Source organism: Mixophyes fleayi, chromosome 6 (genome assembly GCF_038048845.1).
Source record: "Mixophyes fleayi isolate aMixFle1 chromosome 6, aMixFle1.hap1, whole genome shotgun sequence".
NCBI lineage: Eukaryota > Metazoa > Chordata > Amphibia > Anura > Limnodynastidae > Mixophyes > Mixophyes fleayi.
The window spans coordinates 123840551-123864218 of NC_134407.1; the positions used below are offsets into that span (position 1 = coordinate 123840551).

At 39.7% G+C, this 23668-nt stretch overlaps 1 protein-coding gene across 2 annotated transcripts in view; it reads right to left on the reverse strand.

The window, feature by feature from the left end:
* GDF10 (growth differentiation factor 10) overlaps positions 1-23668 on the reverse strand; it is a 49972-nt gene that overhangs the window by 19814 nt on the left and 6490 nt on the right. The window contains exon 1 of one of the 2 annotated variants that reach the window (XR_012693191.1): positions 20815-20931. The exons of the other annotated variant lie outside the window; for it this stretch is intronic. The gene's annotated coding sequence lies outside the window, so the exon portion shown is untranslated. Of the gene's footprint in view, positions 1-20814; positions 20932-23668 lie in introns of those variants that run through there. 2 annotated transcript variants of the gene reach the window in all.

Genomic DNA, 23668 nt, shown 5'->3' on the forward strand with positions numbered 1-23668 from the left:
AACATGGATGAGGTTCCTACATGGTTAAGGTCCCTATCTCTACTGACTGTGGCTTTACAATGCTACAAATGGCTAGACTGTTGTCAGGATTTGTGTAAAAATAATTCCACACATAAGAGGTGGATTTTTTTGGTCTTATGCCCAGGCATGACAATGGCCTTCTTCTTATCACTGGCAAGAACTGCTTCCACTGGTGCATGGCTTGCCGCAGTAGAGTTCATTAACAGCACTGTTTGCCTAGATGCCTTAAGCCCATTGTTAGCTTGTTTTGTGGGGGCCCAAACAAACCAAGCACTTCAGCCACAGAAGTAGCACTGCTTGTCGCTGGAGTGCTTGCTTTGTTAAACTGTACATGTCCTTTTCAATATCCTACATAAGGGTGGGTGGGAAGGCCCAATTACAATTTCTTTTCTGCCACTGCTGTGTGGCAATGTTTCCTAGATGTGCTATGAACTGCTGTGTATTTGTGTCATTGCTCTGTCTCTTAGCATCCAGCCAGGTCACTGCAGTCTTTGAAAGTGTATGAAAATAATATTGTGACCTGTGAGGTGGTCAAAACTGACTGCAAATGACTTGAAAGTAGTGTTATTGAGGTTGAGGGGAGGGGGGAAGCAATATTATGTGATTTTAGCAAAATAAAAATAGGGATTTTAGAAAAAAAATAGGGATCCAAAACCTAAACTAAATCCAAAACATGCAAGGGTGGTTTTGCCAAAACCAAAACACGAAGTTAATCCAGATCCAAAACCAAAACCAGAACACAGGAGTCAGTGAACTTCTCTAGTTTTAACAAGGTAATGGAGGGAAACGTTCTTCAAAGGAAGAGAAATATTAGAAGACGAGGACATGACCTGAAACTGGAGGGAAGTAGGATCAGAGGAAATACTACTTCACAGAATGGGTAGTGGATAAATGGAATAGCCTCTCATCAGAGGTGTTTGAGGCTAATACAGTAGAGCAATTTAAACATGCTTGGTATAGACATAAGGATATCCATACACAGATTAAAGGATCAAATAGGGTTTGAGATTACTATAGGTTAAAAATTGGGCAGTCTAGATGGGCCAAGCGGTTCTTATCTGCCGTCAAATTCTATGTTTTTATGTTAAGCACGGCAAGATAATGTTGCATTTGTCGAGTTCTAATGCTTTCCAGCTCTATTCACAGCTACGATGAACTCCACTTCAGACCTCTCTCTGAAGACTAGCAGTGGTCAAAATTTTTTCTCTACAATTGGCTGTGGACCTCAATTAGAACTTGCATTTCGGAATTTGCTACTAGTGTTCGCAGTTTAGATGCATCGTTCAAGGGTTGATTGCATTTGAGGTCAAAGTTTGAAGGGCGAGATTTGTGTTTGTGTTGTGTTATCATCACTATCCAATCAGAGAAATTACCTCTACTCAGGGGCTGGCTGGCAGACTTTAGCCCAGGGAGGAAGTACACAGCACAGGCCCATAAGTAGCGGCCCATCCTTAAAAGGTGGTTTTCGGTACAATATATATTTATCAACATAAAAAAGGCTATTTTAGTGTTGCTTAATCCAGCGATACTTTATTATTATAAATCTTAAATAAATAATAAAAAAAAAATGCAAAAAAAAACAAACCTCACTTTATATTGCATTTTATTTTATATGTTCCTTTTCCCTACAGCACCTTTTTTTTTACATACCTGTCTGACTATAATGGGATTTATCACAATGCAGAAAACCTGTTGGCTTTAAAAACCTGATGTCAAATGGTCTTGTTTTTGCTTCGCCCTATATACTAATAGGGTTACTATTTGTTTTAAGGTTAACCTAAACCAAATAATATGAGGGGTGATACTGGAAAGAGTAGCAGAGCACTAATTGATTTTTAATAATTAGTCTGCGATTTGTGTAATTTATGGCTGAAATTCCAAAAAAAACCATTTAAAATGGAATCTGCTCATTTCTGTTCACAGCTATTGTACCATTTATGTAATTGCCATGTCTGCTCACAAAGCAATGGTAAGTGCCTCAAATACAACAGTTTAAGAGAAGAGGGGGTGGGGGGAGCACGTACTTATAATGAGGAACCATATCAGAAAGCCTGAGTCTGAGTGGACACTACACTAATTGCTCAAGAGCTAGCAACATATATGGCTTTTCCACACTTCTTATGATGATCGATATTTTCACTAAGGGTCTTTATTTAATAAAAAAAATGTACCTTTGCAAAAGTTTATCTCAAGTGATGGTCAAATCTAGAATTGCAAACCATTTTTATACACCTTGGAGCCTTTTACAAAAGAAGCTCATCCAAGACAAGGCAACACTAACACTTTAGACATTAGAGTCTGGATTGGCATTAAGTACATCCTGATAGGCAAACTGATACAAATAGGAGCAAAAAAACAGGGACAAAGTATTGCAGAAAGGAAAGACTTACTGGCACATCTAAAAGCTCTGGAAACACTTCACAAATCTAATTTGTCAAGGGACACCTTTGCTGAGATGACGGCAGTTTGCCAAAAGCTTAATACTTGTTCCAATTACTCAATCAAATGCAGCTTAGTGTTCTGTAAATATAAGTTTTATGAATTTGGAAGCAAAGCTGGTAGACTACTGGCAAGTGCCCTAAGACAACAGAGAGGCCAGACTTACATTGAATCTATATGGGATACTAAAGGATCCCTTAAATTCTCTTCAGCAGCCATTGTCCTGAAGTTCATTTCCTCTTAAACTTCTCTATATATAAACCTGACTCCTTATCATCTAAGGGTTCTAGGCCACACTTATTTCAGACATACCTCAAGAAGGTATTCGTATCTAGTCTTACTAGCCAAATGGCAGAGAAGCTAGGCTGACCCTTTTCCCTTACTGAACTTCATAGCTTTATTGGAGACACCTAAAGGAAAAAGTGCCAGTTTGGATGGTTTTATGGTTCAATACTATGAAACATTTAGAAAAGAAAAACTCCCACTCCTACTGACAGCAGCTAATTTAGCACCTTTTCTCCTCAGTCCCTAACCACTCATATTTCCTGCCCAAGCCAGACAAGGATTCCAAACTGTGCCCCAGCTACACACCTATGTCACTGTTGAATGTGAACTTTGTGTCTTTGTGAAAGTTGTATGCAAAATGATGTCAAACTGTTTGAAGAAAAATTTTAATTCACCAATAATAAGTAGGCTTTGATCCGGATCATGAGGCTACCGAGAAAACCACCAAGGTTATCAATCTCATTCATGAGGTGGTTTTTATGAAGATCCTGCTTTTTTACTGACTACTGCTACATTTGATAGGGGTACTGCTTGCATAAGTCGAGAGTAGGCCTAAACATCTACTATAATTTTCAGATACAGCTCCGCTTAGGTTAAAATCAATGGGGTACTTACATATAGAGTATCACTATGACATGCAGCAGTGTTCATTTTTCCCCACTCATTCCCATTACTGTGGACATCAACCCTACTGCACTCAACAGCAGTTAATGACCTGCTCTTGTTGTTGGGCTTTCCCTACAATCATGGCCAGATCATTGTGTTATGCAATGCTGTCACATGGCTGCAGTTTCTGTGAATCAGTCCTGATCCTGTTCTTTCAATTCCTGGTTTTGGTATTCTGAGTTCCTGTCACCCTGCTACCAGTGTGTTATTGTGACAGGCCAAACAAAATGGCCCCTGAACATTTTATTATCTATTCATCTATTATTCTATCCATTATTTATTATTACTTTTATTGTGTGTATTATGAAATGTTATGTATGCAAGGCAAAGCCGGGATATGTCTAGATGCATATATCAGCTAGATGTTGCCCCAATGTTAACTGCGCATGTACTGGAAAGGCCCGTGTAATTTCACTGCTTTGCGCCTGCGTAGAATAAGTGAAACTGTTTATTACTCATAGCTGTACTAATAAGAAGTTCTTAATTCTGTTTATATCTTATATGTCAGTGTGACGAAATGTAGTATATCTAATAACTGATTGTTATTTTCTGTTGAATTAATGTATAACAATGTGAATATTTTATGTAACCTTTCAAAGTGTATTTGGTTAACTGACCTGAGTCTGACCTAGGCAAGTGTCAATGGTCTTTTGAAACAAGCCAGGCCCAGAGACAGATATCTGAGTAGTTTGTGTATGCAAAGGAGATAGGCTTAGCCAGGCAGAAAGATCAGAGGTGAGAGATTCTGTGAGGTGCCCAAACATATACCTTAGTGATAGATAATTTACTTTGGGGGTGGATTCTGTGTCATTTTGGGAATCAATCTGACTTAATTGAAAGTGTAAATTCCCAAGGTGGGGATGAAGCACCTGTACGAAGGGTTTAAAATCTTCTGCCTTAGACAATAAGTTTGTTCATTTTTTTGAGGGAGTCTGTCAAGGCTGAAATGCGCCATTCTTGTCAAAGTGTATTCCTCACATGCCAATTCCTGAACTTGTAAGTAAAGACTCTGGTTTTATTTCCTATTTTATTTTTTGGAACTCATTTGTGCAATTTATTGTATGTCTGTTTATTACCTTTTTGTAAATAAGCCTTGGAAATATTTCTCAGATTAAACATATTTAATCTAGCATATTTCTCCGTGATTCTGGTGAACGTAAGGACACCATAATAAATCCTTTGTGGTAGCAGAAAAGGTGTATTCATTGCTAAGTGACTAAGGTGACACCAGTCACGGCCAGCTGTTCAGATTGCTGTATCTGTCCTTAGTTTCCTCTCTATAAAAGCTGGTTTTGCTTCAACACAAGTTGCCTCGTCTTGGACCGTCGGTAATGGTGTCAGTCATTTGTCTATCCAGCTCGAGAGAGATGAGAGTGGGGCCCTGGTTAATTGCTGATTAAACATATTTCTAAGAGAACTATCGAAGCTAAGTATATGATTATTATACTTTTACTTGTTTGCAATAAAAGATTGATATTTGAACTTTGTGGTCATGACTCTTAAACTCCTTGCAACCTGAAAGAACCTGTCACTGCAAACATTATTGGCGCTGCTCTAGCAGGGTGGTAAGGTGTTAAAAAAGTGACATTAGAAAATGTCATTATTTAATAAAATGTTTAAAAGCTTCGTTAGTAAGCAGAGTTATCCTGTGTGTTTTATAAGCTCAGCGAAATGTAAGGCAATGATGTTAGAAGCTGCAAAATTCATTCAGCCCAACAGAATGTTGATTTGTCTGTTTATGATAAGTCGCAGAGACAAGCAGCTGCAGCGATACTTAGTCTAGCTGTTTAATGTGTAAACGAGTTAGAAATTAACTTTAAGGAAATGGAAACTGAACTAGAATCATTGAGGGAACCAAATGTTGTTTTGCAATCCTGTATCAGCAAACTGACAATCAGCTTTTGCAGAAGAAATATGAGACCTATACTATAGATACTGTGAACAACAAAACCTGCCAGAGTGCGAACATTAATTGTTGCGCAGGATTAGGAAAATTTAAATAAAATTGAAGATGACTCAGAGGAAGATTCTGAGTATATGATTGAAGAAGGAGGATAATTGAGACCATTCACCACAAAACACATTACAAGAGATATATCTGAAACAGCAACGAGGACTGCGGTCCCTGGTACAAGCGGGGTTGTCTGCAGATGCAGCTCCCTCTCAGTTCTGGCCTCTCCTACATCAGGAGGGCCATCAGGTGGTTTCCCGAGATACAGGGGGGGAAGAGAGACGAGTATTTGTTGAAAAGCCATTCTCCTCCCCTGAGATGGCAGTACCTCATTTTCACCAAACATTAGCAACGGCCCTTGATCAAGTGGCTCCAGCGACACTACATACTACACGTCGACTTCTATGTCAACCATGGCACACTACAGCAACACAAAATCTTCAAAAACTTTCCCGTAAAGCAGAACGTCATTGGCGTAAATCTCGCACCTCTAATGACTTCTTCACATATACATCTATCTACTTCTCCTATCGAAATGCTCTGAAGACTGCAAAACAAACATACTTCCAATCTCTTATCTATGCTCAGGCTTCTAACCCCAAACACCTTTTCAATACATTTAAATCTCTTCTCAATCCTCCCACCCCGAACCCTCCATCTACTATCAATGCCCAGGATCTTGCTTCCTAATTCAAGGAAAAGATTGATAAAATCAGACTAGAAATGGTATCCTCCTCGTCGACAAGCAATCAGCTCAATTCCTTCCCACTACCCTCTGACGCCCTCTCTTCATTTGACCCCACAAATGAAGAGGAAATTTCTACTCTCTTCTTATCTTCCTACTCTACCTCCTGTCCTCTTCATCCTATTCCCTCGCAAATTGGTAGATCCCTGTCTCCTGTGCTCTTTTCACCTCTAACTAAAATCTGTAATCTCTCGCTCTCTACTGGCATCTTTCCATCACTATAAAAGCATGCAGTGATTACTCCTTTACTAAAAAAAACAATATTCTGACCCAAACTCTCTCTCAAATTACCGTCCCATCTCTCAGCTCCCGTGCCCCTCCAAGCTTCTAGAGAGACTTGCCTACACTCACCTCACACACTTTCTTTCCGCAAATAATCTGTTGGATCCTCTTCAGTCTGGCTTTCGTTCTCAACACTCCACAGAGACTGCGTTGACTAAGGTTGTCAATGATCTGATCACTGCTAAACCTAAATGCCATTACTCTCTCCTAATTCTCCTGGATCTCTCGGCTGCATTTGACACCGTTGACCTCTCTCTTCTCATGCAAACGCTGCAATCCCTAGGGCTTCAAGACACTGTTCTATCCTGGTTCTCATCCTACCTTTCTAATCGCTCTTTCACTGTTAATTTCTTTGGGGCCACCTCTGCTCTGCTTCCTTTATCAGATGGAGTACCGCAAGGCTCAGTCAGTGCTAGGTCCTCTGCTGTTCTCTATCTATACCGCTTCTCTAGGAAATCTAATAAGTTCCTTTGGATTTCAGTATCATCTCTATGCGGATGATACCCAAATTTATCTATCCTCTCCTGATGTCTCGACATCTGTGTTGTCCTATGTAACTGACTGTCTTTCTGCCATTTCATCTTGGATGTCTTCTCGCCAACTTAAACTTAATCTTTCTAAAACAGTTAATAATATTCCCACCCACCAATGAGAGCATACCTGACATTTCTATCTCTGTTGATAACATGACCATAAATCCCTTTCTCAAGGCCTTGAGAAAGCGAGTAGCGAAACGCGCGTTGGCGTCCGCCTCGCTACTGAATGTCCTCACTCCTCTCTATTAATAGAGATTATAGATAGCGTTCATACTCTAATAGGCTGTATGCATGGTGTGCGTGTGAGATCGTGACAGTGTGTGGTCGGGGTCTGGCAGCAGCCTTCAGCATTTATCAATAGAATCCCAACGTAGCTCATTAGCTTAACCTTTATATGTGATCTACTATTACGGGGGATTAACCTTATGACAGCCTAGCAGTATATCACTAGCTACATTTAGATCAATCCTCAAACAGTGAGATACAATAGTGTGTGTGTGTGAGATCTTATTAAAGACAGGACTAAGACACAGCAGCAGTTACAATATCACATTAGGTATTTTACCACTGGCAAATTAAGTGATTATACAAGATTGCTTGGTCAAGGTATAATTAAACCAAGCAATTATTAATTTATTGCCAACGATTAATCTCATTAAGCCTATATGTAGGATTACCATTTACTATTGTAGAGTAACCAATGAACTGAAGTTATCAATCACTGATACTATCAACAGCACGATTATTCCATCAATTATTTAAATAAACCACTGACAAAGTCAGTATGAGAAAGGAGTACAGTATTATATTATAGATTGGACAGTATGAATAATTGATATACATAACAATTGATATATAAAGTAGCGGGGCATAGCAAATTATTTTTGCTATTTTAATTCACATTTGTTTCACTTTGTTGTTTTTATATTTCGCTATTTACAATTAGAGGGATCTTATTTTCAATTTTAAATAATATTAATAAAGAATTGGATATTTTATCAATAATAAAGATCGCAGAGTGCCTCTATAAGCACATTTCCCCATTTTTTCCCCTTTGATACCAGGTATGGTCAGCGGTCGCCGCACAGTTTTAAAGTATTTCAGAATTCTGTGGCGCCCTCCAGAGCCCGGCGCCCTAGGCAAGTGCCTAACCTTGCCTAATGGGAGCGCCGGGCCTGGGTGTTCCAAAAGCAGAAACAGACGGCATACCACAACAAGAGCTTTTTTAAAAGTTGTAAAGCACTGCAGGGGAGCAAGAAGGGGAATGGCGGTGGCTCAGTACAGTCTAAGTACATTGCAAAGAATGGAGTGGATGAGTAAGTGCCTGAGCATGCCATTCCTTCAGCCCCTCCTCCTCCACACCCATCACCCTATCATGCATTACATGAGATAGGCTGGGACACTAGACAAGCACCTCCTACATTGACAACAACTTGGAAAGTCCCCAAGCCTATTGGATGATGGGAGGTGATTAAATATGATATTTGTGCACTGAAAACCAAAGATCTACGCCCTTATGTAAATTGTGCAATCAAGTGGGGAGGGGGAGAATCAGTGATGTCATTTACTGCATTGCTTGAGACAGGAACTGAGGTTTCATTGTTTTATAGATCACACTTACCTAGCAACAACATTGGTTGGTTAGCAGTGGAAGGTTTAGGAGGTACGCAGTCATGGGCAGCCAGGGTTCACTGCCGAATGCAGATTGGACATGGTCCATGGTTTCATGCTACAGTGTTGGTCTCTGATTTACCAGGCAATATAATTGGGATGGACATCCTAATGGGGAAATCCATAGATACCCCCAGTGGACATTATATGTTTTAATAAAAAAAGAACAAGGAAATTAATCCAGCGCCACTAGTTCCACAAATATAAGGAAAAAAACAATATAAAGTACTTAACTTCCACTCTATGTGCTTGAAGTTTGTCACAATTCATCCAGGAGATATATAGTAGAAAACAGCAAGAAAAAACAAATAATAGTACAGATCAGTTTGATCAAATAAATCATACGATGTGTAACAAAAGTAATAATCTCAAAGAGAATTCCACAAGTAGTATCACCGCCGACTTTCCTTCTTAACCGGTGCTCGTATCAAAACATGAAATCAGGTGTCTCCAATAACCACCGAATAGTGTTCCCCATAGGAAATGCACTTACATATAGAAATCTTGAAAACCGCTCATAATGAATACTAATGCCGATAATAGGCATTCCTTAATCCATCCGTAATAGAAAGATGCATCTCCGCATGAAAACATAAAAAATATAAAAGGGAAAAAATCTGTGCAATAGGTTTTTTTATATTAAAAACAAGGCACTAATTTATTCAGTTCTTTACAAGTGTATCGGGGTGAATTGATGACTCTTTCCCGAAGGAAGTTGAGGGGGTCCGCAGTCTTATGGCTTGGATGCGCTCTCATTATTTATATGTGAACATTCTACCACACTTTGGTATTTCGAACCCCCTGGTTTCTTTTATGTTGTTACTTTTAAAGAACTGGCAGCAGCAGTTCTTGTCATGAAAACTATTGTGGAGAAAATACAAGAAACATTAGGAGAATGGCATGCTGTGACTGATCTGGCTAATGCATTTTTCTCTATCCCAAAAGCACCAAAGAGTCAAGATCAGTTTGCATTTACCTGGAAAGGAAGACAATACACCTTACAGGTAGTCCCCCAAGACTATAAACACAGTGTGACAATCGGTCACGACCTGGTATCCAGAGATTTAGAAATGGTCAGTCCAGAGCTCAACTGTAGTGTTTACCACTACATTGATGACATCATGCTGTTAGGAAATACAGCAGAGCATGGAGAGCTGAGGGTTGGGCAATCAGCAGACACAAAGTGCAAGGCCCAGCCCAGTCTGTAAAGTTTCTGGGGATGATCTGGAAAGGACCAAAGAGAACAATACCTGAGCCAGTCCAAGAGGCAACATCACAGATGTAGACTGCCACCAGTGCCAAATAAGCACAGGAAGTGTTGAGTACACTTGGCTACTGGAGATCGTTTGTTCCTCATTTGGGCCTCATCCTAAGGCCTATATACAATGTTACCAGAAAGAAATCAGAGTTTGTATGAACTGCAGAACAGGAAGATGCTTTTCAAGCAGCCAAGCAAGCAATCCAGGCGCATAACGCCCTGGGCCCCATCCAGGTGGATCAGCCATTCTACCTGGATGTGATGGTAACAGATCATGGTATGCCCTGGCGCTTATGGCAGAACAAGCAAACAGTGGAGAAAAGAAGATACCCATTGGTTTCTGGGCAAAGCAGTTTGCATCTTCTCAAAGAAGATACACCAATCTCGAAAAGACACTTCTAGCAGCATACACAGCCTTACAACATGTTGAGAGTACTACTAAACAACAACCAGTGACTGTGAGAACAGTATTGTCAGTAGCTGGTTGGGTGAGACAAGAAGGACTGGGAGCACATACTGTTGTAGCTCAGAAGCAGACTCTGCAGAAGTGGAAATAGTACCTACAAGAAAGAGGAGGAGTATCAAGTCAAGAACCTTCACAGGTTTCCACACATATTGCTGGAAAGGTAAACTGTGAGAGCACTGAGAAAGAGGTACCTCAACTCCAGTTAGGAGGAGAGCCAGTGCAAGTGGCCGAACCATATGCTATACTTCCAGAAGAACAGCTGAAATATGCTTGGTCCACAGATGGCTCGGACATCGAATAGCCGCAGCTGGCCAGCAGCAGCCTACCAAACACAGACACAAGAGATCATCTATGAGTCAGGAGAAGGAGGTTCCGGCCAGTATGCAGAACTTAAGGCTGTATTGATGATATTGAAAGAAACAGAAGGTCCAGTGATAATCTACACCGATAGCTGGGCAGTATTCCAAGGTCTGACAACCTGGATGCCAACGTGGCAACAAAAGAGCTGGAAAGTCCATGACAAGGTGATCTGGGGAGGAACAAAGGTGTGGACTGAAATATGGAATCAGTGTAATCAGAGATAAGTGTCAGTGGGTCATGTCAATGCTCACACTGGACTTGAAGGAAATGAAGTTGCTGATGCATTGGTCCAAGTCAGCACAGTAGAACTGTCACCTCAAGAGAAGACAGAGCTGTACAATATCAGAGAATAGGCTCATGCTCAATGTGGCCATAGAGGAGCAGAAGGCATGTATGCCTGGGCACAAAGAAAAGGCATTCCAATGACCCAGGTAATAGCAAAAGAAATTGTGAGAAAGTGTTAAACATGTCAACTCTTAAACTATAGAAAGCAATTGACTTGTGATATCGGCCCCATATAGAGGAGTAAGAGCTGGACAGGTGTGGCAAATTGACTTCATAGGACCACTACCAACAGGAAGAGGGTTAGTGAAATACTGTTGTACTGCAGTAGACACCTACTCAGGAGTCTTAGTTGTCAAGTATGTATATGTATATTCCATACTCCGGAATATACATATTTTACACAAAAAAAAAAGAATTATGTGACTCTGTGAGCTTCTGTGTGTTTGTGATAGCCCCCCCCCCCTACCCATGACATTTCATAGATTTACTAACCTCTTTTGTAATACACAACTACAGTGAACCAGAGCTATTCACAAGAGCTCTAATAAACACACAGTAAAACTAAATTATAAGCCAATGAGGAGATGACATAGGGGTGTATTTACTAAATTGCAGGTTTGAAAAAGTGGATATGTTGCCTATAGCAACCAATCAGATTCTAGCTATCATTTTGTAAAAATGTACTAAATAAATGATAGCTAGATTCTGATTGGTTTTTCAAACCCACCGGAAAACTCTCAGCTTGATATATTTACCCCCTAGATTCTGATTGGTTGTTATAGGCAATATCTCCACTTTTTAAACCCGCAGTTTAGTAAATATACCCCATAGACATACCTCCATTCTTCATTAGATGTTTCCTGGTGTCACTTATACTTGCTGGAGATAATTCCCTACTACTCTCAAACATTAATGTTTGATTCTCATGTCTCATTATTAAGCAATATTGGGTCTCTATTGAAGCCCCACTGATTATTAAGTAGTCTGTTCCTTCTTAGCCAAGGCTCATTTTGCTATATGTGGCCCTCACGATCCATTATAAGTTTTGCTAAAAGGTTATTTATTTATATTCTTACCAAGGCAAAGACCATAATACATCTTAACTGTAAGCAATAAACAACTCCAGCTATCAAATCTTGGCTACAGAGGATTAAAAATACCATGTTGCAGATGACAATCCTAAGCATTTTGCCTAAACAACAGGAGAGTCCTCATACCTGGCTCTATTGGTCTGAACTTAAAATGACTGACAGATACTTTCAGGTGTTCTAAGGGACCATACTTGCAGTCTATGTGGCATATTTAAGAAATCACGGTAGTGCACTATTGTGCACTTACCGTGGAAATCAGGTCCCGATGTGCCCTCCGCAAATTTATTAAAGGTGCATCGCAGCAGATATCATGGATATCTGCTGCTTTGCACTCCTGATCGTTTTTGCGAGCAGTCACCATTCAACAGTATGGTGACTGCTCTGGCCGCAATCTAACAAGTCCCGAAAAAACATTTTTTTCAGGAACTTGTCATGTTAATGCTGAAGCTGGCGTACATTATCAAAATTGAAAGAATCCAATGCTGTCAGCTCTGCTCTGATGAGCAGAGCTGAGCAGCGCATGTGTGGAGGGATCACATGATCCCTCCCTGTCACTCACCGTTCGCTCTCTGCAACGATAGTTGCAGAGATAGAGCTTGGATCTTTGTGCGCATGTGCAGTTCTTTGAACTGCACATGCTCAATTGAAGGAAGAAGAGGAACGAAGAGGACCAGTAGGAGATCCGGAGACACCGCGTCCCGAAGAGGGGGGTAAGTGTGATTTTTTTTTATCACAGAAACAGCAGTTTTTCGGAACTGCTGTTTCTGTGTTCCATTTTTCATAAATTTGAGAAATACATCAATCCTTATCCATGCGATAAGGATTGATAAGTATTCCTCTTTTTTCCCGATAAATGATAAATGTGCCTCTATATTATTGTTGTACTGTATTATATTAAAACTCTAACTTAACAACCACCATGGTACTTATTGATTGAATTTTATATATTTTATTTTTGTGTATTTCCCCACATTATGGTATAATGCTCCAACATAATCTGTTTATCTAATAGTGCATTTGTAAACTCATAATGTGACAAATTACTATAGCTGTCAAAAAACATGTGTTTAACTGGTTTATGTAACACCTCTAATATAATACTTCCTATTGCTACATATAAACTCTGTCGAAAAAGATCTTGACAACACTTATACTCATTTATAATCTCCTAGGAGGTAATTCTTTCACCTTACTTAAACCATACTGTGTGCTTTAAAAAAAATCCTTTATAGTGAAAGCCTGTAAAGCACAAGCGATCTTGCTCTGAAAACTGAAAAAGCAATAATTGCTTTTTTTGTGCTCCAGCAGCCCAAGCGTTAATAGACTGCCCTTTACATTCCAGAAAGGATACAAGCCCTTGAGAGGTTCGCTCATAAAGGTCTGGCCAAAGCATGTAAAAAGCATCCCTGAGGAAGGATGAATCTACTGACAGGAACAAACCCCATCTTGTGTCTCATAATGGCGGCTTGTTAAAAGTCTACTACATGTAAAAATTGTGAAAGTCTCTGGGTAGGCCATGAAGGACTCTTGAACAGTCTACATGCTCACTGTTTATACATGTAAAATAATCAGCTTGGTTACTTCTAGACATATCAGTTTTCCTTTTCAAGAACTTAATATTGAAAATTGATTTATGTGAAACTGCCTATATTTGAAGATATGTAGAATGTATGTCTATGCCTGAGAAATGCTTGCTTAAGAACTTGTTCACCAATATGCCCTCTGAAAGTGCATGAAATTGAATGCATGTTTTAATGATGCGCATTTTCATGTTTTTTACCAATGCAATCTATTACACCAGTAGTGTTTCAACAAAAAGGTTGTTGTGTGTTCTAAAACTTGAAACACAGCATTACAAATTTAGAATGCAGTGGTGGGAATGAGCTCATAGGAAACCGTTTATTCTATTTTTAATGTGTTTTCGGACATTAGCAGATGAAAAGCACAATAACAGCGCATAGGTGTGAATGATCCCTACAGGTTATTAATCAGTAGTATCATAGAAGCAGTCTGTTCCTTTACCCACTGGTACTGTTCTACCTTGTAAGTCTGTGAATAGTACTAGAAATTTTCAACACTGTTCTACGAAACATTTGCCATGTTTCACAATTTGATACAAAATGTTGCATGTTGCATCCGCAGAATTATGTGTTGTATGCAGAATTCCTTATTGTTTTTCAGATCTTCTCCCTTATTATACCATAACCACACCAAAGTTAATTCGTGCCATCCTCATTCCAACTCAATATACTATCAATTTTGCAGTATGCTGAAAGCAAATTTATAAATACAGGGTGGACGGCTATTCCTATGCATGGTAAATCAAAAGTGGAATTGAAAGATCGTAATGCTGGAACTTGGTAAATCTGTGAAATGGACTGTTCTGCCACAAAACTGGATTTAAAAAGGTACACAGCAAATCGGATACACTAATTAATGAATGCAAATGCACAGAGAAATAATCTTTCTTGCACGGAATGACTTCTGGCCATATATTTTATTATCCACTTCATATCCAGGGCTTTGTAGAGCACCATCATCAATGCAATTTAGACATTTTTGTGATGCATCACTTTCACCAGGACAAACTTTTTTATTTTTTGTCCAAGAAAATTTGATATTTCGGGGGAAATACAGAATTTTCTTTTGGTAGCTTACTGGAATAAATATATTTTTATTTTATATGAAGAAAGGGTGTTTTCATAAATCTAAATATAAAATGCTTAATCCTTTGATAGGTTTAATGGTTGTCCTTCACTCAGACAGCCCTCTCTGGTGTTATTGGTCTGGTCAACAGACAGACATTGGTAGAAGTAAAGCTCATTTTAATTTTGCAAATGCACCTATTTTTCTGCTATGCCCTCACACTTCCACACTTCCAATCTGCATTTTCATTGTCCAGCTAAGCAGACATTTAAGTCACGATTCTGAAAGTAATCGTTCTGAGACTGAAAAGTGTACAAAGGTCTGAGGTCATCTCATAGCACAACTATTCACCATAATAACTTTGTACTTTCATTTTCCTAAAACACTGCTCATTTTTTTATGTGTTAAATCACATAATTGGGCATCAGGTCTGCCTGTAGAATTAAAAAATTTTATTTTTATTTTCATTGGCTTATATGCACATTACATTGCATACCTAAGTTTAAGTAGAGTGTCCTACTATACCACACAGTCAGGAATGTGCAGGACTCTCTTAATCACCACTGCTCTGGGGGTGGCCAGGTGCCATGCACGCCTACCACTAGTGCATGTGGCATTTCTGGGTCTGGCACTCCCTCAGTGTACATGACCATTCAAATATGAGCAGTCTTTGTTTTTGTAATTCATTACATACATTACTATGGAATATGTAGGGCATAGGTAAAATAATAATTGCATATTACACAAATATGTGTGAATGGAAGTGGCAATATTGTGGCACTATAAGCAGACATGCCTACTTTTCAAACCTGTACACTAGGAGATGCACAAGGCAGGTAGAAAAAGAAGAGGTGGATGTGACATTATTTGTGCTAAGTGTGCTTCATCGTCCCACTAGCTGTCCTCTTCATACTGGAATTTGGCTGTCCATGGCACCCTCTTCAATTTATCACATGCTTGCAGACATTTTGTAGTGCCCCTCCGGGAGTACCTATAGGGGGTAATGGGCAGAGGGGTTGGGGCTTATTCAATTGCTTCATTTTGGCCCCGCCCTCATGACGCAATAAAACGTACGTGTCAATTTACAGCAGCTCTAATTCTGCCCCCTTCACTAGGAAGACCTACCCAGAATTTGGGAGTCTTACGGACATTCCTGGACAATTGGCAAGTATGCTTTATCAGTTGAAAAAAGTTGGCACCATTTCATGACTTTTGGAACTTGCACACAATCTCATACCTCACAACTTTTATCCAGGCAAATCCGAGACAAAATATAGTCTACAATACCAACTGCACCTAGATTTCCTTAATATCTGGAGATTTAGTGCTGCAATGAGTGTGGCTGTGGCACAAGAAATTAGCAGAAAATACTATTAAAGAACTATGGATGCCATGATTTTTGAAAGCCAAAATGGTCATGTGCAGATCTGCAGCAAATAAGATACAAATTGACTGTGACAAAAGGGATAAAAAAAAGATTATACCCAGCGAACAGCATGTCATAATATAAGCGGGAAAAGAAATAATGTGTGTAGCTTACGAAACATGTTCTGTTCTGGGTAGTGTAATGCAGAGCCCATATTCGTGTGACCATACTAAAATGTGTAGCCCATATTATAATAACCACGGTACAATACAGAGCTCTTATTTTGGTGACCACAATACAATGAAAAGCTAATATTCTCCTGACTATAGTACAATGCGCAACTCATATTCTACTGACCACTTAAAAAAAAGCAGAACCCAAATTTGGAAAAATATAATAAAAATATAGTGTTGAATATACATATGGGACTGCAGCACATTCGCAGAAGTTCAGTGAGCTGCTTATTTTAAATACCCCTCATGCCTGGTTCCTAGAGCTCCTGAAACCCTCAGGTCCTCATAATTTGTACAGAGCCTCCAAAAATCCATCAAAATGTGGGTCCATAGGAACAGGAAGAGGCCAGATGGAGTTTTATGATGGACTTTGATTCCCATACAGAACAGGCAGAGAAGTATTTTTCCATTTCTTTTTGAAATCCTGGTTACAAAAAGACTCTGTTTAAGATTTTCTACGTTTTCCTTAGTCCTGAAAGACCAGAAAATTTGTCTTGTTTCCAAGAGGGAAAGATATTTAGTATGGAAGAAAGAAGAAAAGATCACCAGCATTATGGATGAGTTAGGGACTTTTTGTTCCTTTTAAGGTCTGAGGAAATCTGTCTCTTAATCAACTCTACGTTTTCAACTCAAAAGCTATAAACATTATATATTTTGCCTGCTATGAATATTGTTTTATTTATTACAAGCAGGGTCACCCAGGGTTGAGCGGGTCCGATTTTTATAATAAGATTTGTTGCTTTGTGACGTTGTCGTTATGTCGTGATGTGGCGAGGTTTCCTTCCAGCAGTCAAATAATTGTTTCCAAACAAAAAATGATGTTTTCAATATTTGTCGCTCTGTCACTTTGTCATATTGTCCCATTGTCGCTATGTGGTCTAATACCTTACTTTTCCAATACTAGTAACTATGTAAGATTTGGCTGCTTTATCTTGAGAGCTGTGGAAGATATTCTCCAACAAACAAACAAACTTATTTTATATACACTATATGGACAAAAGTATTAAGCAACTACACCCGTTGCTTATTGAATTGAGGTGTTTCAATCAGACCCATTACCAGAGGCAGGGCTGCCATCAGAAATCGTGGGGCCCAGTACAAATGAAACAGGCAGGGCCCCCCCGGTGAACGCCCCCTTTCCCCCAAAAAAACAACAAAAACTTAATTTATGACATTAAGGGAGAAAATAACTATTATCCCTCAAGAAATACAGCTTAACCCATTATCATACTTGAAAGCCTAGTCTCCTACAAAATTCAGGGTAAAAAAAATGTGATCATAAAATATCTTTAAAATATACTTACCCAGATGTTGCAGCTGCTGCTCCTTGCTCCTTATTCTTACAGCGGCGGCGGGAACATCAGTGTGACATCAGGTCACACCACACCATCACTCAGGGGCGGATTGGGAACTTAGAGCTGCCCTGGAAAAAATTCTGGAAGTGGCCTCACATGGGCGGGACCAAACAGTGGGCTGGTCCAACACAAAAGTAGGCAGGATTAACTCACTTATCCATAACCACATCAGTTATCAGTGGCTGGCGGGGCTAACGGAACACGCAGTGGTAGGCGGAGTCACAGTAAGCAGACACAAAGAAAGGTTATAAAGTATTGTGCTACACTCCAAATATTTATTAATGTAGAACTGAAAACTGCCATGTAAGAGGAGTGTGACTATATTGTGTAAACAAAAAGACATATGACACACCGCACAGACAGGCCATGCCAGCCTCCTATCTATAAGAAAGTAATTCATTCAGAGGTCCCTCTCCCCTTCCTATACCATCAAGCATTGAATTCTGACTAAATTGCTCCTCACGTGTGCGAGTATGTGGTAGGTAAATTATATTGTAATCTACACAGGGACTGATATGCATGAATAAAATGCTGGTGTTCCATACAGATATACAACATGTTCATAATATTTAAACCATATATTGTAAGCTTGCGAGCAGGGCCTTCCATATATTGTAAACTTGCAAGCAGGGCCTTCCATATATTGTAAGCTTGCGAGCAGGGCCTTCCATATGTTGTAAACTTGCAAGCAGGGCCTTCCATATATTGTAAGCTTGCGAGCAGGGCCTTCCATATATTGTAAACTTGCAAGCAGGGCCTTCCATATATTGTAAGCTTGCGAGCAGGGCCTTCCATATATTGTAAACTTGTGAGCAGGGCCTTCCATATATTGTAAGCTTGCGAGCAGGGCCTTCCATATATTGTAAACTTGTGAGCAGGGCCTTCCATATATTGTAAGCTTGCGGGCAGGCCTTCCATATATTGTAAGCTTGCGAGCAGGGCCTTCCATATATTGTAAGCTTGCGAGCAGGGCCTTCCATATATTGTAAGCTTGCGAGCAGGGCCTTCCATATATTGTAAGCTTGCGAGCAGGGCCTTCCATATATTGTAAACTTGCGAGCAGGGCCTTCCATATATTGTAAACTTGCGAGCAGGGCCTTCCATATATTGTAAACTTGCGAGCAGGACCTTCCATATATTGTAAGCTTGCGAGCAGGGCCTTCCATATATTGTAAGCTTGCGAGCAGGGCCTTCCATATATTGTAAGCTTGCGAGCAGGGCCTTCTCACCTCTTTGTCTGTTTTACCCAGTTTGTTTATTACTGTGTTTACCCCCAATTGTAAAGCGCTACGGAATATGTTGGCGCGATATAAATAAATAAATGATGATGATGATAAAGAGTTAAAATAATAAGTAAATGCTCTGCAGAAAGGAATTGTGAGTTTCCAAATTTGCAGGATAATCCATTCAATACCTAATGAATTTACTTACAGTACCTGCTTAAAAGTGACCAATTAGAGAAATAGAAGAAAGATCCCAGTGCTGGAATATTGCAAGGACAGCAGCACTGTCAGATGTGAGAGTACCACTGTTCTGCAGTAGAATCAGATCATAAACGTGTAACATGGTCTCATAACAAGAATAAAATCCTTAAATACTACCAAATAATGAGGATGAAATACAATTTTGGATGTTATAAGATATAGAAAGATGACGCAGTAGGCTGGCAAGCAGATTTACTCTGCAAGGAAATTCTGTTGCCAATGATGATCTGATATTAGCTCAGTACTCTCTGAGTGTTCAGTTCAGGTCACTTACCATAAGAGTGCGTAGAACACTTAATTAGGGTGTGCCCCCCCCGGGACACCGAGCAAGGGATACTCTGTGCCGCAGCTCGCTGCCAGAAGGGCGTGTACAGCAACATCTAGGGGGAGGGTGCCTAATAGTGCCCCCAGTTCATATAACGCCAAACAATAGTGCCTTCAGTTCATATAACACCAAACAATACTGCCCCCAAATGATAATATGCCACAAAGTAGTGTCCCCAGATAATATTATGCCACACAGTAGTGCCCACAGATATTAATATGCCACACAGTAGTGCCCACAGATAATAATATGCCACACAGTAGTGCCCACAGATAATATGCCACACAGTAGTGCCCACAGATATTATGCCACACAGTAGTGCCCACAGATAATAATATGCCACACAGTAGTGCCCACAGATAATAATAATATGCCACACAGTAGTGCCCACAGATAATAATAATATGCCACACATTAGTGCCCACAGATAATAATATGCCACACAGTAGTGCCCACAGATATTATGCCACACAGTAGTGCCCACAGATAATATGCCACACAGTAGTGCCCACAGATATTATGCCACACAGTAGTGCCCACAGATGATAATAATAATAATAAGCCACACATTAGTGCCCACAGATAATAATATGCCACACAGTAGTGCCCACAGATATTATGCCACACAGTATTGCCCACAGATAATATGCCACACAGTAGTGCCCACAGATATTATGCCACACAGTAGTGCCCACAGATAATAATATGCCACACAGTAGTGCCCACAGATATTATGCCACACAGTAGTGCCCACAGATAATAATATGCCACACAGTAGTGCCCACAGATATTATGCCACACAGTAGTGCCCACAGATAATATGCCACACAGTAGTGCCCACAGATATTATGCCATACAGTAGTGCCCAGATAATATGCCACACAGTAGTGCCCACATATAATATTATGCCACACAGTAGTGCCCACAGATAATAATAATAATAATATGCCACACATTAGTGCCCACAGATAAGAATATGCCACACAGTAGTGCCCACAGATATTATGCCACACAGTAGTGCCCACAGATAATATGCCACACAGTAGTGCCCACAGATATTATGCCACACAGTAGTGCCCACAGATAATAATATGCCACACAGTAGTGCCCAGATATATTATGCCACACAGTAGTGCCCAGATAATAATATGCCACACAGTAGTGCCCACATATAATATTATGCCACACAGTAGTGCCCACAGATAATAATAATAATAATAATAATAATAATATGCCACACATTAGTGCCCACAGATAATAATATGCCACACAGTAGTGCCCACAGATAATATGCCACACACTACAAACACTAAAAACTGCTCTGTAGTCCTATATGTGAGTCAACTCACCTCTCACAATGATGTCTGTTCCTCATTGCTAATAGAAGAGCTGTGAGCAGCCTATCTGATCCCCAGGATGTTGAGCTACATGGGATCTCTCTCCCTCCTGCTTGCGCTGCAGCCAACCATCAGTGAAAAGCAGCCTGGTGATTTACTTCCAGGACTGCTTCACTGTCGGCCGTCGGGGCGCCCCCTTGTGGTCGGAGGAAAAACAACATGCATAAAAAAAAAAAAATGAATGAAAATGAAAGTATAAGAGAGCCACCGGGCCACCTGGTGACCCCAGGCCCGGTACAAGTTTACCCCCCGTACCCCCCTGATGGCGGCCCTGGCCAGAGGTGTGTAAAATCAAGCAGTCAGCCATGCAGTCTCCATTTGGAAACATTTGTGATATAAAATTGGTCATTCTAAAGAGCTCGGTGACAAGCTTGGTACTGTGATAGGATACTTCCTTTGCAATAAGACGGTTCGTGAAATTTCATCCCTGCTGGATATTCCACAGTCAACTGTAAGTCATATTACTAGAAAGTGATAGCATTTAGGAACAACAGCGACACAGCCACGAAGCGGAAGACCACGTAAAATCACAGAGCGGGGCCAATAGCTGCTCATCTCTGAGCAGCGAGCAGAAATCCGTATTAAAATTACCGTACTAACGGTAATGATGCACGCCCTGTGTTGTTTGGGAAATTGAATCTGCCCTTTAATCTGATACTTATATACAAAAAATCGGATGCAAATTGACACTCAAAAATATTTAAAAAATTCTCAGTGGAGAAAGTTTCCAACAATAAGGAACACATTTATTCACATACGGACCTTAAAGTACAATCTATGTTTTATCTTAGACATATGAAAGGTATATATTAGTACATTTGAAATGTAAGATATGAAAACATTAATACCAATAATAGTCTAGCATCAAGCAATGTCACCAAACTAGTAAGGGAGGCACTGAGGCAAATCAGAAAATATGATTAATTTATTATTAAACTGACAGACAAATGAGGAGGATGGTTCTACTATATAGATCAGATTATTTACAAGATTATTATATTCTAAGATATACAGATACCTATCCCAAACTGTATATGGATCTCACAACAGATTTCAAACAACATTTGAATATATTACTTAGATAAAGACATATTGATTATACATTTTTAAAGGAAAATGGTACTCTCAATCCCTTACAAAAGGATTATTAATTGGCATTAAACTTATTTTAAAACATAATTATCTTTGGTTTTAATGAGCTGTTTACCTACAGTAGAAAGGGCCAACTATGAGGACCAAGTTCACACCAAGTTATTCATAAATACTATTTACTAGCTACATTTGAGGATTAGTGATCCTAAAGGCAAGTGGGGGAGGGGAATGGGATGCAGCTCTGGTCCACCTGAAGGGGTGTCTGAATCCTTCTGCAACAATTAGCACAGAATATTTTACAGTAGGGGTCTTTATGGGGTCTTGTGGTCAAAAATTCAAGGGAATAGGGAGTGTAAAGGATTAAGGGGAAGTGGATGGTAAGGGTCTTTTATAGCAGATGAAGATCTTGGTCATGATTATGATGTAGTACTTGCTGGTGCTTATATCAGTCAGTCATTGTGTGTCCAGTATAGATACTACCAGATGTAGTAACTATACTGGACACACAAGTCAATAACTTGATACAATTGTTACAGAGATCTAGTCCAATGAAGATGATAATCCTATATAACCACCTTGTATTACTGATCGGATCTATTCCTATGTGATTGATTAGTATAATTAGTTATATCCATTCAGTGCTGACAATAGTGAAGAGAACATATAACGCAATATGATAACATATATATTTAAATAGGTGACATCTGTATTAATCCAAAACTGTCCTGTTATTTGTAAATTGTTCAAAGGTGGAGAGGTGAAAAATAGTATATCCCAATGGAATTACACTGTCCATGGGAAGAGGTAAGGAGTCCACTGTACTAACCAAGATCCCTGTGTCAGAAGTCTCTGTGTCTAGCTACTGTTCTCCACACTCTTTCCTAATGCAGATGATCTGGTGTATCGTACTTTCCTTACACTCTGTGTTTCACCCTCTCAGTGATGCATAAAAGATAAAAACAGTGAAAATGGAACATGGTGGAGTACTTTTATCTTTTATGCAACATGATTTACATTATTCATGAGAGTTGAAGGATATGTGCAGCATCGTTACTACATGGAACATTTGAGTGGTGAACTTTTTATTACTTTGATCGGAGTGTGCCTAAAGTGCATCTCTGCCAAAGTGCATCATGGAGGTGCAAATATGGTCCCATTAGAGCAATAGGATGAGACCAGAAGACCACCAGCTGAGGTGTACAACTGAAGTACTTTTGAGGAGTGGAAATGATCATACATACCTTAGCTTACCAAGTAATGCCCTTAAATATGTACTTTTTCCACCCCTTTACCTCAATACCATAATGTAATTCTGCAAAATTATATCTGATTTCTACATTGCTCCATAAAATGAGAAGCAGCGGTTTGCCTACACCATAGAAAAACCTTCACTCCACTCAAACTGCTGCTCCTTGGCAAACATAGCCACCTTGCACCTAAAGCTGCAGCCATCATCATAAATTAGGTGCACTTGCACAAACCAAGGCGCATGGTCAGTCTCATTTTGCTCTTTGTAAATTACCTTCACTATATGGGTACCAGGTTAAGCAAACAAAGACATAGGTTATATAATACTGAGAACTGTCACCCTTGTGCTGTTTAGAACAAACTCCCTTCCTGTACTGGTTTGCAGTAAGGACAGAATGTGTTTGGACGAGTGAAAATCCTCAATCAGATTTGGATAATAGGTCAAGATGTTTGATTCTCCTCTAAT